Here is a 15861-nt window from a genome sequence, read left to right as displayed (position 1 = left end):
TTGGGAAATAGTATATCTCTAATCCAAAAACACATGCAGGCTGAAAACTATATACAAGCACATTAAATGTTGTACCTGCATATACAGATTGATAGTAACACATGTAAATAGATGGAAAGCAGTGCACACACACACACATGTATTTAAAACTGCATACACAGCTATATTCAAAGCCACACACACATATAGATGGAAAGGAGCACATCCATCTTTAGTGAAAATCACGCACACACATATTCATAGCAAGCTGCACCCAAATATTCTGAGAACATAGCACATATGTGGGTTCAGAGCAGGTTAAACACATTCTTAAAAGCTTTACTTTGAATGTAAATGTGTAGGAGCCAAATTAAGGTGACCAAGGTCTACATTAAATGATCTGCACATAGCCAATACATTGACTACCTCAAACCTGTACATGGGAGACTGTTGATTGTAAACGTTCTCTAAATGTTAATTGTTCAAGCAACTTTCTCTGATACCATACTTCCCTTGATGCTGGAGAAAATAAGATGTTTTAAACGCACTTACCTCATCTTGAAATGTTGTCATTGAGTTAAACTATGTTGTCTAGCGAAGCCAATGTGGAATAGAAATGTGCAAAATTCCTAGTGTCTTTAGAGTACAATACATATATATTTAGAATTAAGATGTATGCCGAGATGACTACCAAATAGCGTGATTCATGTAGGCAGGTACATTTATTTAGTCATTATTCATTTTTGGATACAGATACCATTGTAGTGATTCTCAGGATCAGGTGGAGGCCACCTTTATTTAGGTTGAGTTAATTCTTTTCAATACATTTCGAATCTTGAAAATCACAGTGTCTCATTGCCCGCAATTGTGGAGTAAGGTTGTATAAATGGGGAGGTGAGATCAGTATTTTACCAGAGCCTGAGCTAGAATTTAAATGTATCAAAATACAAATAATCCTGCAATGATTTAGTTACTACCAAATGATCATACCAAGATTGTGTTTATTTTCACAAACAGTCCACCTTGTATTTTAAACATTTTCTAAAGCTTCATTAGGACTCGGAGATCTTCCTTTCCTGGGCAATCATGCTCTGAAAGAGGAAAGTTAATTGGGCCCTGTAGGAATGTGTCGAATTTCCTAATAATGGTATCCTCTTTTTGAGCAGATCAAGTCTGAATCAAGAATATCCCTACTTGATTGAGCAGCTGGAGGTTCACTGTCTGTGCAAGTCTGTGACCTGCTCACCTCTGTGGCCTGGATTTCTCTGAGGAGGTGTCCCATATTTATTGAATCCCCCTATAGAGCTCCTTTTTTGGCTAATTGGCCAGTCAAGCTATTTCCAATTTTGTCAGGAACCTCTGTTTTTGAATGACCTTTAATGTTTTTCCAATATGTGGGTATTTCATTCAATGTTATCAAATCGTCAATGGTCTGGATCAGTCAACCATTTTGTAATGCTTTATTGTTTACACAAAGCATGCCTCTCTTATTCTATTTAATAAAGTGTGCAACAAACCCATTTTGGATGTAGTTGGAATCAGTGATAATTACCATTTCTGTGAGTTGGTGGTTTATGGCCGTGATGACAGCTTGAAAAATTGCCATCAACTCTGCCACCTGACTACTTTGTGAACAATTTAGTTATTTACCCAAAGATTCCCAAGCCAGCTGCTAATTCATTCAACCCATCTTTGGTAATATGTTAAGAACACCTGTCTACATAGACTGTGAGTATTCCCTATAGACGTTTCTTCATGCCCCTTAGGCAGGGACATCAGGTATGCCTTTGTATTATAGGTAGTTGTTAGACTGTCATCCTCGAGACATTGATATTTGGTACAGTAATGCAAGTCTGCCAACCCGTGCATCATTTAACACCTTTTTATTTTGGCCATCCCTGATTTCCACAGGATAGCTTTGCATTGACAGAATGAAGACGTGATTCTTGAATTGGAGAAATTCCCTGCTTGTATTTGGTTATTCTATAAATATTGCAGCGGCTGGTGGGGATTCTCTATAATGATGTACTCCACATGGATCAATGGGCAGTAGTTTGTTAATGCCCATACTGATGGCAGTAGTGTCTTTTCATGATTATTGAATTTTCTTTTTTGGAGGATAATGTTTTGCTCGTGTAGGAGATTACCTTGTTCACCCAGTATTGTTTTCTGATATAACACAGCCTTCAAACAGGTATCTGAAAATCTTGTTTCTAAAATAAGTTTTCTTTAGATGGGATAGACCAGACATGGAGCTTGAGACAGTGCTCTTCATTTGCTTCACTACCTCTAATTGTATGCCATCCCACTCTTATTTCACAGAGCCTTTAACACGTTAATCAAGGGCTGACTGATCTCTGCGTAATCCTCAATCAACCTTTCACTATAATTAGACAGTCCTAAAAGGCTTCGCAATTCAAGCTGATTGGTGCAGTCCTTTAATTTTAGCAATTCCCCAACTTTCTTTTTATGAACAACTGAGATTTTACACCATTAGGCTTTCTGGAATGACAGTTTTGAACCTGCTTTTTGTAACTGTGTCAGGACATACTGGATCTCAGTCAGATGTTCTTCCACTATTTTACTTTTGATCAACAATTCATCGACCCAGATCAAATTAGCTTTTTCTTCAAGGTCAGGTATGACAATTTGTAGAAACATGTTGATTTGTTTTTTCTATTCATTTTTTTATTTTATTGTTTATAGCGCGGACCTGGCTCGAGAACAGCGGAGTGCTGTACAAAGTGGGGGTAGTCGGCATTTGGGCTGACATCGTTTAACAGTAGCGCAGTACTGGGAGGTCTGTGTGTCGGTATGTGCATCCATTGGAATTAGTCCTTGGTCAGGTGTTGTGAGAAAAGTACGAAATTGGAGAATTGTGGGGTCATTCAGAGCCGACACTGGTATTGATTACCAGAGGGTGGTTGCATGACAAGAGAAGGCTTGTTTGTTGGTCCTCTCTTTGCAGACGAGTTGTGATTCAAGCCAGTTGGTCGATTTGCTGTGCGAGGAGCGTGTGCCACCATATATGTGGAACATAGCTACCAGGTCCGCTGGTGTGCTACTCATGACGGCTTTGCAGATGATACATGCTGTCTTGAACAGTATCCTGGCATGGAGTGGAAGCCAATGTAGTTCACGTAGGATGGCGGATGTTTGGTCATATTTCCGTGCTCCCGTAATAAGACATGCTGCAGCGTGGTGGACTGCTTTTAGGGGAGCCAAGTGAGCAGCTGGGAGCCCTGTAAGGAGACCAAACCATTTGAAATATTTAATTCAATAGCTCATTAATTCAACCACAAATGTTAATGTTGTTTACAATGTGGGGAAACCTCACAAATGGAATCCTCACAAATTTGAAAGTTTCTATACTTAATCATAGGGTACCTCATCATTATGCAACAGTTAATTTTAATTTACACATTTAAATTGTCAGGATTCGGTGGGGGTAGTGGTATGTCCTGATGTTAATCACAATATGTGTTCCCTGCATCACATTCCACTATGCATCACAATCCACTATGGAATGCATTAGGTCCTATGGAGTGTTTGTTTTGAAAAGCAGACTGTTGTTATGATGGAGTCAGCAACACAGCTGTGGCTCTGTGGGCTTCAATAAAGGAGCTTACCTAAACTCATCCGGTGTCATCCTTTCAGGCTGCCCCTCTGGCAGCCTACATAGTGGGAGGGGCAGCCTACATAGCGGCAGCCTACATAGCGGCCGCCCCTCTGGCCACCCCCCATCCCGGGGACATCCAACACTCCACCTCATCCTCCCACCTGGAGGACAAAATGCTCAGGCCCGGGGAGTGCTCATAAGCCAGACTCAAACACAACCTCAGCCCTTATTCTGCTTGACCTCTCCGCACCCTTCAACACAGTTAGCCATGACACCCTAACCAAGAGACTAGAAGACATAGGCATAACAGACACAGCACTATGCTGGACTAAATCATTCCTAGCTGACAGAACAGAAACAGTATGGATTAAACCCTTCAAATCCACCCCACAAGTTAACGACTGCATAGTGCCAGAAGGATCCTCACTATCACCACTCTACTTCAACATCTACCAGACACCAGTTATCAGAATCTTCAAAAAATACAACATCACATGCTACAACTACGCAAATGATACTCAAATCATCTACAAAATCAAAGACACCCAACCCGATCATTCAACACTAATCGACTGCCTAAAAGAAGTCCTCAACTGGATGAATGTCAACAACATAAAAATCAACCCAGGAAAAACAGAAATCATGATCATATCCATTGGCCAAGAGAACGAAATCGCCATCCCGTGGCCAACGGAAGTGTGAACCGCACCATCACCATCTAAGGTAGTAAAAAATCTGGGAGTCCTGATGGACAACACCCTAACCTTAGAACCACAAATAAATGCAACAGTCAAGAAATGTTTCTTCCTCCTCGACACGGCAAGAAGAATCCTACCTTTCCTCTCCTTCACGCACAAAACACTCACTATCGTCACCCTCATCATGTCAAGAATCGTCTATGCAAACAGCCTCTACCTCGGAATACCAGAATACCTCTTAAAGAAACTACAACAGATCCAAATCTCAGCAGCCAGACTACTCCTCAAACTATCCAGAAGAGACCACATAACTCCTGCCCTAAAAACACTACACTGGCTCCCAGTAAAACATTGTATCACCTTCAAAACAAAGTGCATAACACACAGGGCAATATCTAGACAAGGAGCACAATTCCTACAAAAGTAAATAACCATCAACAAGCCAAGGAGACTCCTCAGGTCAAGCAAAGAAATCCGCCTGGAACAAAACCTACCTTAAGAAAAAACTTGGAGGCACCTCCTTCTACCACTTAGCCGCAAAAACCTGGAACAGCATCCCAAAAGAAATAAGAAACACCAAAGATCACCTAAAATTCCGAAAATTGCTTAAAACCTGGCTCTTCAACACCACTGACCAAAACTAAAAACCGAAACAGAAAGGAAAAAAGAATGACTAAACCGGAAAGGACGCTGACAAGCTCCCAGAGCCGACTGAGAATCACCCATGGCACCTGGACGGGTGACGTTGGGTAGAATGGAACACAGGCGACACCCATAGAGACGGAGTTAACAACCCCAGCCATTCCCATCCAACATCTTCACCCGCCTCTTAGTTGCTACTAGGTACCACACTGTTGTGGATTAATCAGGATATTACCAATCACCCCATCCAACTGAGCTGTGGACGCTGGCAGGTGCACTGCCCACTTAAGTGGGTAGGGAGGACAGGTGGGGTTGTGAGGGAGGCTGGTGGAGGTGGGAGCGAGATATAGAAAGGACATAAAATGCTGGACGGGCCCAGATCGCGACAGAGGTGCGGGGCGCCACTGTCCCATCTGGTGAGATTACGCTAGCCAAACACGCCAATTCAGGATAGAGATGCCAACTAACCAATTCCACTAACAATTTCCCCCCTCTGCATACACCTCTCAAACTCCAAACCAAACACAACCACAAATCTACAGCACAACAAACCGCACAAACTTCACTACACTGCAACAACAAAACAAAAAAACACACAGACTAGCACAACAGTACACAATGACTACCGGCCGTAAACACCCCCAGGCCCAGCCAACGGACCCACCGGGCTGAGGCCGCCAACAGCACATCACTGCTTTCTTGCACTTTTCCAGCTTCCTCTCACTAACTCACTCTCCCTTCCTCTTTCAGAGCCGCCAGAGCGCCAGGGGACCACTCCGGTGGTGATAGTGCACGTTATAAATATCCTTTAACATTAACATTAACAATGTGCGAGACCACAAGGGCCTTCACTACGGTCCCGAAGTCCTGCAGAGGGATGAAGAGTTTGATTTTTCAAGGGGTAGAGATTCCGAGCCAGGCTATTTGGGCCTTCATGGCTACGTGTTGGAAGGACAGATTTCTGTCAATGGTGAAGCCTAAGGATTTAGCTGGGTTTGAGAGTTGTGGATCAAATACTTCTAGGCGCATATCATCGAGCCATTGTTGGAGAGTTAGTTATTTAGCAGGCATACTGATGGATAGAGTCAATACGTTATTTAAAACAGAGTTACTTGTCATCGGTACCAAGCAAAAGTTAAAAAACCTAGACACTCGGTACAAATGTTTCATAGTTAATGGCAATGGCCCTCATTACGACCCTGGCGGAAAGTGACTGACCGGACCGCCACAGCGTAAATAGCGTTTCCGCCATTGCACGATGGAGCAAAGTGCGGCTCATTCCGACCCATCGGGCACGAGCACCACGCCATGGCGGAAGTGCAAAGTCCGCGATGGCGGAAATGACCCCAAAACGGCCCACACCGCCGCCGTACGGCGCCCTAGGTGCCATACCGCCACCCATTTTAGCGGACACCGCAGTGAGCGCCAACCGGAAAGTACGGTGACCGTAAATATACGGAAACGGAAGTAAAAGCATGGTCCCGGAACGGGAAACATCACGCCGTACACCTATAAAACCACAAAATCCACACAACCATTAAAAATACTACCCTGAGACACATCCCAACCCGTCATCCACCCTAGTGAAACCAAGAAAAATGGGAAAAGTAGCGAAGAAAGCGTGCGACCGCAAGCGGCAGGTCCACTTCTCCCGTGAGGAACTCACCGTGCTCACAGAGACCCTCCAGGAGAATGCTGCCGTCGTCTTCTCCACGCAAATGACCAGGACGGCACTTGCGAACAAGAAGGCCATATGGGCCCTGGTGGCACAGCGGGTAAGTGCGGTGGGGACCGCACCCCGCAACCCACAGCAATGCAGAAAGCGATGGGACGACCTGCGGATACGCGTCCGTAGCATACTTTCTGCCAACCGCAACATTGCCACAGCCACCGGGGGAGGATCGGAATCACCCATCAAGTTGACCCCCTGGGAAGAAATCTGTGCCTCTACCATAGGAATGGAGAGCATAGAGGGAGTCGGAGGGATGGAGAAAGGAGTGCAGACATCCGAAGAATCAGGTAGGTGGCCCAAATAAAACAATGCCAAAACCACAATGTCCAATCATGTGAAGTACCACGTGCCCACATAGTGCAACAGTAACACATGTCCAGGAGAACGTCCACATACATAGGCCTGATAGCACACTTCAAAACTCACATCAAATACATAAATAATTAAAAATCCTAAAAACACCCTCTACACGTGCAGCAGGCACACCCTAACTGCAGGCTGCCAAACAACTGCACCCTCACTCCACACACAAATGAAACCACCTCCAAGGCCCCGACCCAAATCACCCTCAGGTACCACCCCAATGCATGTGATACATTGCCATTCCAATTCCCACAGACCCATTAATAACGCTCGCCCTCCTTTACTCCACCACAGGGTCCGATCCAAACGACGAGCTCCAGGACACCCCTACCAGCACACCTGCAAAGAGGGCCAAGACCAACGGCCAAAGACCCTCCACCTCAGCTGCACGCATCAAGACACGGCAGCAGCACAAATCAAGTGGCAGCACAGAGGAGGGAACTCCAACAGGCACCCCAGCAGCCAGCATGCCCACAACACCACCACCACAGGTCCCCCCAATGGATGCCACAGTAGGCACTGCTTCTGGTGGCAGCAGCACCATAGGTGACACTGCATTAATGGCAGCATGCTCCGACACAGAAAACGGGGATGTCGAAGTCAGATCCATCCATGACCTGTCCCAATCCCCCTGTCTGTTCCATCCCGTTCACCATGAGGATACCACGCAGGGGCACCCACAAGACGACGACTGGCCATCCCCCACAAGCCCTGTGGCAGGGCAACATGAGGCGAACAGCCACTCTGTGACACCACTGCAAATGGCCATGGCCCAGCAGAGGCAACAGTCCCTCGACCAGTTAATCGTGCAACAGCAGCAACTGGCCACGCTCCTCAAGGACCATGCCGATGAATGTGGGGGCACTAAGGCAGACATAGAAACATCAACTGAGACACTTAGGACAGAAATGGAGAGAAGTACAGAGACACTAAGGGCACAAATGGAGAGTAGCACCGAGAGCCTGAGAGTCCAAATGGAGAGTAGCACCGAAAGCCTGAGAGTACAAATGGAGAGAAGCACCGAGAGTCTGAGGGGGGAACTGCATGCGACGTCCAAAGACGTATGTGCCGAACTTGCCGCAGTGCGCCGTGTGCTCACTGAGCTCTCACAAACCCTTAGGGACATGCATGGACGTGAGCAGGCAGAGACATCATCCGTTGCAAGTTCCGTCCAGGGCAGCCCCCAACGTAGATCTGGGAGGAACCTGCGCTCCACAGGCAGGGGTGCCCCTGATACCCGCAGAGGGGGCTTGCAATAGCGACTGCCCACTGACAATGAGCATCTTTGGACACTGGTGTTCGGGGGGGAGGTAGGAGGGTGGAGGGGGTGTGTTGGGCTCACTTGGGTGGCGGGTCGATAGGGTGTTTAACATGATATCACATATGCCATAAACAATGCACGATCAACCAATGAGATGTGTGGACATTGATCTTTGTGTACGAGGCCATTATAGGCGTACAGTCCATATTGTGCATGTACCAGACACACACAGTGCCACGAGTCCCGTGTCCATGTATCAGCCACCAGGCGTGAGTGCTAGAAGCATGCATCTATGAGATGCTGACGAATGTCACGGCCCTCCTGTGCCTCGCAGACTCCTTGAGGTGCTGCCACATCCCCACCCTCATCATGGCCATCTTCAGGTGCTTGCAGTTCTGCGTCAGGGGGCATGGGCACATTTCTACGTACGCACATGTTGTGTAGCATGACACATGCCATCACCATCTTTGCAACCTTCACATGGCGGTACAGGAGTGCCCCGCCAGACCTGCTGAGGCATCGGAAACGAGTCTTCAGTAGGCCGAATGCCTGTTCTATGACTACACGGGTACGTGAGTGGGCATGGTTGTAGTCCTCCTCATGCTGGTCCCGTGGGTTCCGGACTGGTGTGAGGAGCCATCTCTTCAGTGGATATCCGGCATCACCTGTATGTGGACGATAAACGAATTATGTGGAATGCCATTGCTACGTACGCACCCCCCCCCTTCCTGCCAGGTCATTGCCGCATCACATACCCCACATCATCATGCATGAAATGAGACTCACCGAGTAGCCAGGATCTGTTCCCTGCGTGTCGCTCCATGTAGCGTGGTATTGTAGAGTTCCTCAAGACCATAGAATCATGGGTTGATCCAGGGAATCGGGCACAACAATGTGTAATGATCCTGTTGGAGTCACACACCATTTGTACATTCAGAGAATGAAATTGTTTTCGGTTGCGGTACTGGGCCTCCATGGCATGTGGGACGACCAATTCCACATGGGTGCAGTCAATGGCACCAATGCAACCCGGTATGCCGGCAAGTGCATGGAATCCCACTTTTGTGTTGGTAATTTCCTGCTCCGAGCGTGGTAGAGAGATGTAGTCGTCTGCGTGCTGCAGGAGGGCATCGAGCACTTGCAATAGTGTCCGTGAGAACAGTGGCTGTGAAATGCCATGCAACTGTCCGACTGTGTGCTGGTAGGTGCCTGTGGCCAGGAAGTGGAGTACAGACACCACCTTCAGTAGGGGTGGGATGGCGGTTGGGCTATCTATCATGCTGACAAGGTCAGCCTGTGTCATGTCCACAATGGCGGTTATGGTGTCCCGGTCCAAACGGTAGAGGGTGTGGATCTGCTCATCAGTGAGGTTGAACGGATGTGCTCGGAGGCGTGGGATTGCGGGCTGCCTGCGTGGTGGTAGTGGCTGTGCTGGCGGCCCTTGCTGGCCCTGCCTTGCCCTCCTCCTCCTCCTGCGTCTCCTCCGTGCGGCCGGTTGTAGTTGGTGTTCGTCTTCTTCTTGAAGATGGAGTACTTGCAGTGCTATCAGGTCCCCCAGGGCCAACATAGCTAGTCCTGCCGGTAGCATTTCGGAGTGGGTGTGGTTGTGGGAGGAGACTGGGTGTGCAATTTATGTGTTTTCAGGCTGTATGGCCTCCACCTGTGGTGATTCATTCCACCTGTGCAAGCTGCTCTCCCCTTTGGGCGAGCACGTCCCGCACACAACGCTGCAATTCGACGAATGGCATCTTGCTATTACAATCATGTATTTGTACCCGATGGCAGTATAACATTGGTTGATTTGTTCATTCGGCTATGGTCCCATTGTTTCACATACTATCTTTGCAGTCGCGAACAGACTTGTGAAGGGTCAGTGGAACGTAGTACTCGAGTAATGGTGGACCCTCATGCATCACTGTACCGAGGTTCAACGACGGGCGGGGCGTCCCATTTGTGAGTGAAGGCAGTTGCCATTTTCACACACAGCCGCACTAGATGGATTAATTTGTGATTTCAAGCGGCCACAGATGCCTTTTCGACGTGATGTTGCAAATGAGGAATTCGAAGGGCGGCGCTTTCGGTTTTCAGCTAGCGGCGAGGAGATGCCCACAGGTCTGACTGCAAATATAACGTTCTATTGTTCAATGTCCTTGGGACAGGGGCCATGGCGAGGATGCAATGATTGATATGAATAGTTTGGGATGCGCAATAGCGAAGTGGACGATGAGGCCGGACGTTCCCAAATACATGTTACTTCACAACACTGGAATTACGGGCTGGGGCACAGTGGATTTTGCAGGCTGCATAACGCACAGACTCAATGGAAATTTCACATGTTATGTTAGTATGGAAACAGGCGTTTTCATTACGGGATGAGGGAATGATGAATGGATGCATGGACAGATGATTTGATACAGAGTTTGCCATGTACAGGGCTTCTTGGAATCTGTCCGCCTCCCCTGCGCTATGTGATGCAGGGCTGCCATAGTGGGACCATCATCTATCTGGCCTTGTTGAGCCCTCCCTGTCTCGACGCGCCTTCAGACACTTGTGTCTATGCACGTTACCAATCCCATCTGATGGATTCTGTTTTAACAGACGCATGCACAGGTACACTCGTTTGTGATGGTGTTTTCACCTCGATATAGATAGTTATGATTCGCAAGTGGTTTTTGGGTGGTGATGATCCTTTGGAGTGGGCTAGCATGCATATGGCTGTGGATTTGGTGTGATCATTGAAGTGAGTAATTCAAATGTATTTCTGATGGCCATACTATTCTTTTTCATTTCATTTGGTTGACAGGTATCTCCTCCCCTTTTGCCACTGCCATCTGTATGCCACTCCTGCAGATGGATTTTACTCCCGACACCTGCTGCTTCGTGTTAATCAGTGGAGCAGCATTACGATCTTATGGGACGATCGCCAATGGGCCACATGCCCTTACGCAGTACTAGTGGCTAGGAGCAACATTTCGGCCTTTCAGCTGGACTAGTGCCTCCCTATTGGGACGGCCCTGCGGTTCTAGGCGCTTCCATGTTGCCTTTTCGTACGAGAATGTAGCCCCTGTGTACCATGAAGGAACAGGGCGTCACACAAGAAGTAGCTGGTCATTTATTGCGGATGCAGCCCACAATGGTGAAATGTGTTTTGGAGTTCATGGCCTAATGGCTGTATGGGCTTGGTGAATTTGTTGTGCATTAAATTTCTATTCTGATATGGACCGTGTAGCGTTCTTCTTTGCAAGTGATGTGGCATATTCCTATTTGGGGAGCGATGTATTGTGAGGAGATCTGCATTGGGTTCCAGCTTCGGAGTATAGTTGCGTGGTACTGTGCTGGGCGCGTTTGCCTACGAAGCCCAGTGAGGTCAGGGATAAGGGCTGCCAATATGACTGTTTTAATGATGTCATGCTCAGGGGCGGGGGATTAGCTTTTGTGTAACAGATGCCGGTCAGCCAGGTGGATTGGTGGAATGATGTGATTTTCGGAATATTGCTGGTCACAGGTGCCTGTGTTTGCGTGCGTTTCTTGGTGGGAGACTGAGGTCATGTCCATTGGAATGGCTTCTGTATTCGTGCCATCTGTGCCCTGCAGCTCCCATTGGCCCCTCTTGAGATTCATTTGTTCGTTGGCAGGCATGGATGACTAGTACATTTCACTGGTTGCATTGTGTGACTTCATTGCACCTACGGGGAGTTGTACAATGTGGCCAGGGAGCGGTGTACAGGCACTCAGTGGGGCCGTTTACGGTTGATTCGCGATGCCGTACTTCTCACCATGGCGGAATGGTACTTTCCGCCGTGCTTGATGGCGTTAGGTGCATGTCCGCTAGGGTCAGAATTCGCGTACCGTTGCGCCATGGTGGTAATTACGATTTGGCATGGCGCGCGCGCGCGCGTACTTGGTGCAGTTAGCTTTGGCGTTCACTACGGTGTCGCTAATGGCATCGTACTTTGCGGTGACGGGTCATAATCGCACCGAGCGCTATTCGATGGCGGTATTGCATTTCCGCCATCGTTTTTCGATTTCCGCCAGGGTCGTAATGAGGCCCAATGCCATTACAGTCGCAGACTCAGTCAAAACATTAGGAGTCTTTTTTGACTCTCATCTTTCCTTCAAGAAACACGTCTCATACCCTAAGTCATCCTGCTCTTATTATACAAGCTAATTATGGCAGATTCGCCCGTATTTATTAGAGGCTAATAGAGCCCTGATTGCTGCAGCTATTGTGAATACGAAGTTGGACTTTTGCAATAGTCTTTTGGTAGGCACCTCTAAGGCCAACATAAAAAGGCTACAGGTGTCACAAAATGGAGCTGTCCACTCTGAATGTGGGCTGGGACATCAATCTCAGATCCCTGCATCTCGTAGGAAGTTGCATTGGCTCCCAGCTGAGCAGCACATACAATTCAAGGGTTCTGTCCTGGTGTTCAAATGTCTCTTGGGAGAAGCCCCTCTCTATCTGTCCTCGAGAATAAAAAGAGCTCCCTTCAGGCGGACACTTCGTTCAAATAATAGCATGATACTATACCAACCACATGTTCTTCTGAAAATGATTGGTGGTCCTGGCTTTAACGCCTGAACACCCACTATCTCAGGACCTGTGTATCCACAACCCAGTTAAAAAAAACAATTGAAAACACTTCTTTTTCATAGAGGGATAGATTAAATGAGTACAGGATCCCGCTAGGACCGATTACACCATCTTGCTGCAGTCCATTATTTGTTTTCTGTTGTCTGTCTTGTGAGCGCCCTGAGGCCTTTGGGCGAGAGGCGAACTATAAAAAATGTACAGATAGATAGAATGAATTCAGTTTTGGATGGGTTTAGTGTGAGGTCGGCAGTAGACACTGAGTAGTAGACTGAGGTGGATGGCTATATTGTGATCTTTGAGGAGAGTGGCCAGGGGTTTCATGTAAAGGTTAAAAAGGATTGCTGAGAGGATGAAGCCTTGGGAGACTCCGCAGGAGACCAGAAGTTGGTTAGAACGCAATGAGTTCATCTGGACAGCCTGGTGTCTGTCTGATAGGCAGGAGGTAAACCAATTCAGGGCAGTGCCAGAGAATCCCATCCTGTCAGCAAGGAAGGAGAGAAGGATGTAGTCGACGTCGACGTTGTCAAATGCAGCCAAGAGGTCAAGGAGGACGAGGAGGCATGAGTCACCCTAATCCATGATTTGGAGAGCCTCATCCACCACCTAGATGGTGACTGTCGTGATGCTACACTTTGGGCGGAACCCTGACTGATTTAGTCATTTAAGAGGCAGAGTTGTTCAATTCTGGCGAGTATTTCTGTAGCAACTACTTTTTCCGAGATTTGCCAATAAATGGGAGGTTTGTAATGGGCCTGGTCGTCTGGATCTAGCGTTGTTTTTTTCAAAATAGGTCGTATGAGACCAGTCTTGAGGGTGTCCGGGAATTATCATTCTGCGAGGGAGGCATTGATGATGCTGAGGAGCGCATTGAGCGCCGGGCGGGTCAATTATTTAATGATGGAGGCCGGAATTGTATTGTCAGGTTAAGAAGTAGCTTTGAGGGAGGCAATCATTATCAGGTGATCCGGGGGAAAGACAGGAGAGAATTTGTTCCAGAGGGGCAGTGTGCGTACTGGGGTCAAGGGGGTGCTAATGCTGGGAGAGGTTGATTCAATGGTCTCTCTGATTTTGTCTATTTTTTCAATAAAAAATGTGTTGATTCTGCAGCATTTTCCCTGAGTTGCCGGTAGCTTGGGGTCGACTGAGGGTTTGGTACAATGCTTTACTACTTCAAAGAGGGCTTTGCTCCTGTAAAGGCACTCCCAAAATTCACACCAACTAAAATAAGGGAGTAAACTACGATACCAGCTTTATAGATATACTCTGTTGGTGGAAGGACGACACACTTTCTCAGTTCATTTCCTGTCAGCTCAGGTGTTATAAACTAAACAAAGCACATTGTCATAATAAAAAAACCCATTCACATGCTACCATTGGCTGCTACAATAATTACATATATCGTGTTTCTGGCTGCTAACAACAAACGTACTTAATTGGCGCTTATCTAAACTGAAACCATGAGAAAGGTCTGTTTGTGCAGTTTCAGCTATCCTCCTCTTTCTTCTCATGCATGATACTTTCGATTGTCTGGACACCACTGTAGACAAACAAAAATCCCTATTAAGCTATTTAAACTAAAATGCTGTGTTATCTTAACCATGTACTCTGCAGGGCCTTGCAAAAATGGGAAAATGGCGCTTCACTTGTTCACTTATAATGCTATATACATATGTGACCTACCTAACTGCGCATGCCACCATTTGCTACATTCCCTCTATGTGTATTCAGCAACCTAACCCTCCGTATAATGTGGCAACTAGCTCCCTACAGTGTGGTAAACTAACTCTAATTCTATTTGTTTTTCATTCTACATGGCGATGGCAAATGCCTTATTCTAGCTTTCTTATTCTAAACCATGTTCATTGTTGCTTTGATCTCGGTAAACGGAGTCCTATGGTTTGCGCGCAGAGATTTTAGGTTGGTGAGGTCTCCTCAGTTATGGTTTTTGCGCTGTTTCTCTAGGGCTCTGTTTGAGTGTTTGTTGGAGGTTAGCTCGGGGGTGTACCATGGGTTGCATGGTTTGGTCTTAGCCCGGCATGAATGCCCACCAGTTTCATAGCAGAGTTGTTGAATAATTTCAGGAGGCTCGATCTTCCTTGTGGTGGGAATGTCTGAAAGTTTGGTTCTAGCTCATTGATCGGAAGGTTTTTGAATGAGCCATAGTCGAGTGAGTTACTGATAAAGGGATGGCGGCAGGGTCAGTCCAGTCACGTCGGATAGGGTCTGCACAGGTAATGCACAGGGATGATGTGAAGACCAAGTCTAGAGTTGCCTTTGTTGTGCATGGAGAGAGTACAATTTTCTTAAGGTGCATGGAAGCGGTCAGTGCGAAATTTGTTTTCTCAGTTAATATACTCAAAGGGAGTACCGACATATGGACCGGTTTAATTAATTCTTTGACATAAGCACAGAGCATCCATTGTCCATTTAGTTTTAGTATCCATACTAGGGGCTATTGAAAGTTCAGTGGATTGAACAACTTACTGCACGAGATTCTAATTTTCTGGTAATCACTGTGAAAGATTCCATGGATATGAGTGGCAACCGATATTGTCCTACAAACATGTGATCAATTTCGGGTTCTGTTTATGTTACCATAGAGCGTAGAGATGTATGTATGCATACATTCATATGAGTCAACTGAGAAGATGTGCTGAAAGTCCAGAAGCATCAGTCTCCATTTTTGTCGCTGTTAATTGGGGTCACAGCATTGGGAAGATTTATCTGGTATTCAACCATCTGATGGTAGCCTGGAAATATATCTGTTTTTAAAATTTCAGAAGTATCCTCCAGTTTGGCAGAAGATCTCTTTTTATGATGGTTACCTGAAGTGAAGGTTTTCTGGTTCCTTGATAAGTATTAATAACTTGAAATCAAATTTTATCTTTTTTCATGTCACAAGTAACCTCCTTGCCACCATAGGTGTTTGCAGCATAAATAAAGAAATCCATACCATCCCTTGTCAATTTGTTA

The 15861-nt window shown here is 46.6% G+C and overlaps 1 long non-coding RNA gene across 1 annotated transcript in view; it reads right to left on the bottom strand.

The window, feature by feature from the left end:
• Nucleotides 1-256: 256 nt before the first annotated feature.
• Nucleotides 257-15861, bottom strand: part of LOC138472944 (uncharacterized) — a 519290-nt gene continuing 503685 nt past the window's right edge. Inside the window, exon 3 of the long non-coding RNA XR_011268698.1 lies at nt 257-3221. This is a non-coding gene — a long non-coding RNA (uncharacterized lncRNA). The remainder of the gene's footprint in view (nt 3222-15861) is intronic.

The sequence above is a fragment of the Ambystoma mexicanum genome, chromosome 8, assembly GCF_040938575.1.
Source record: "Ambystoma mexicanum isolate Mex_15411 chromosome 8, UKY_AmexF1_1, whole genome shotgun sequence".
NCBI lineage: Eukaryota > Metazoa > Chordata > Amphibia > Caudata > Ambystomatidae > Ambystoma > Ambystoma mexicanum.
The sequence above is the reverse complement of the archived record's forward strand: the minus strand, read 5'-3'. Positions and strand labels throughout refer to the sequence as shown.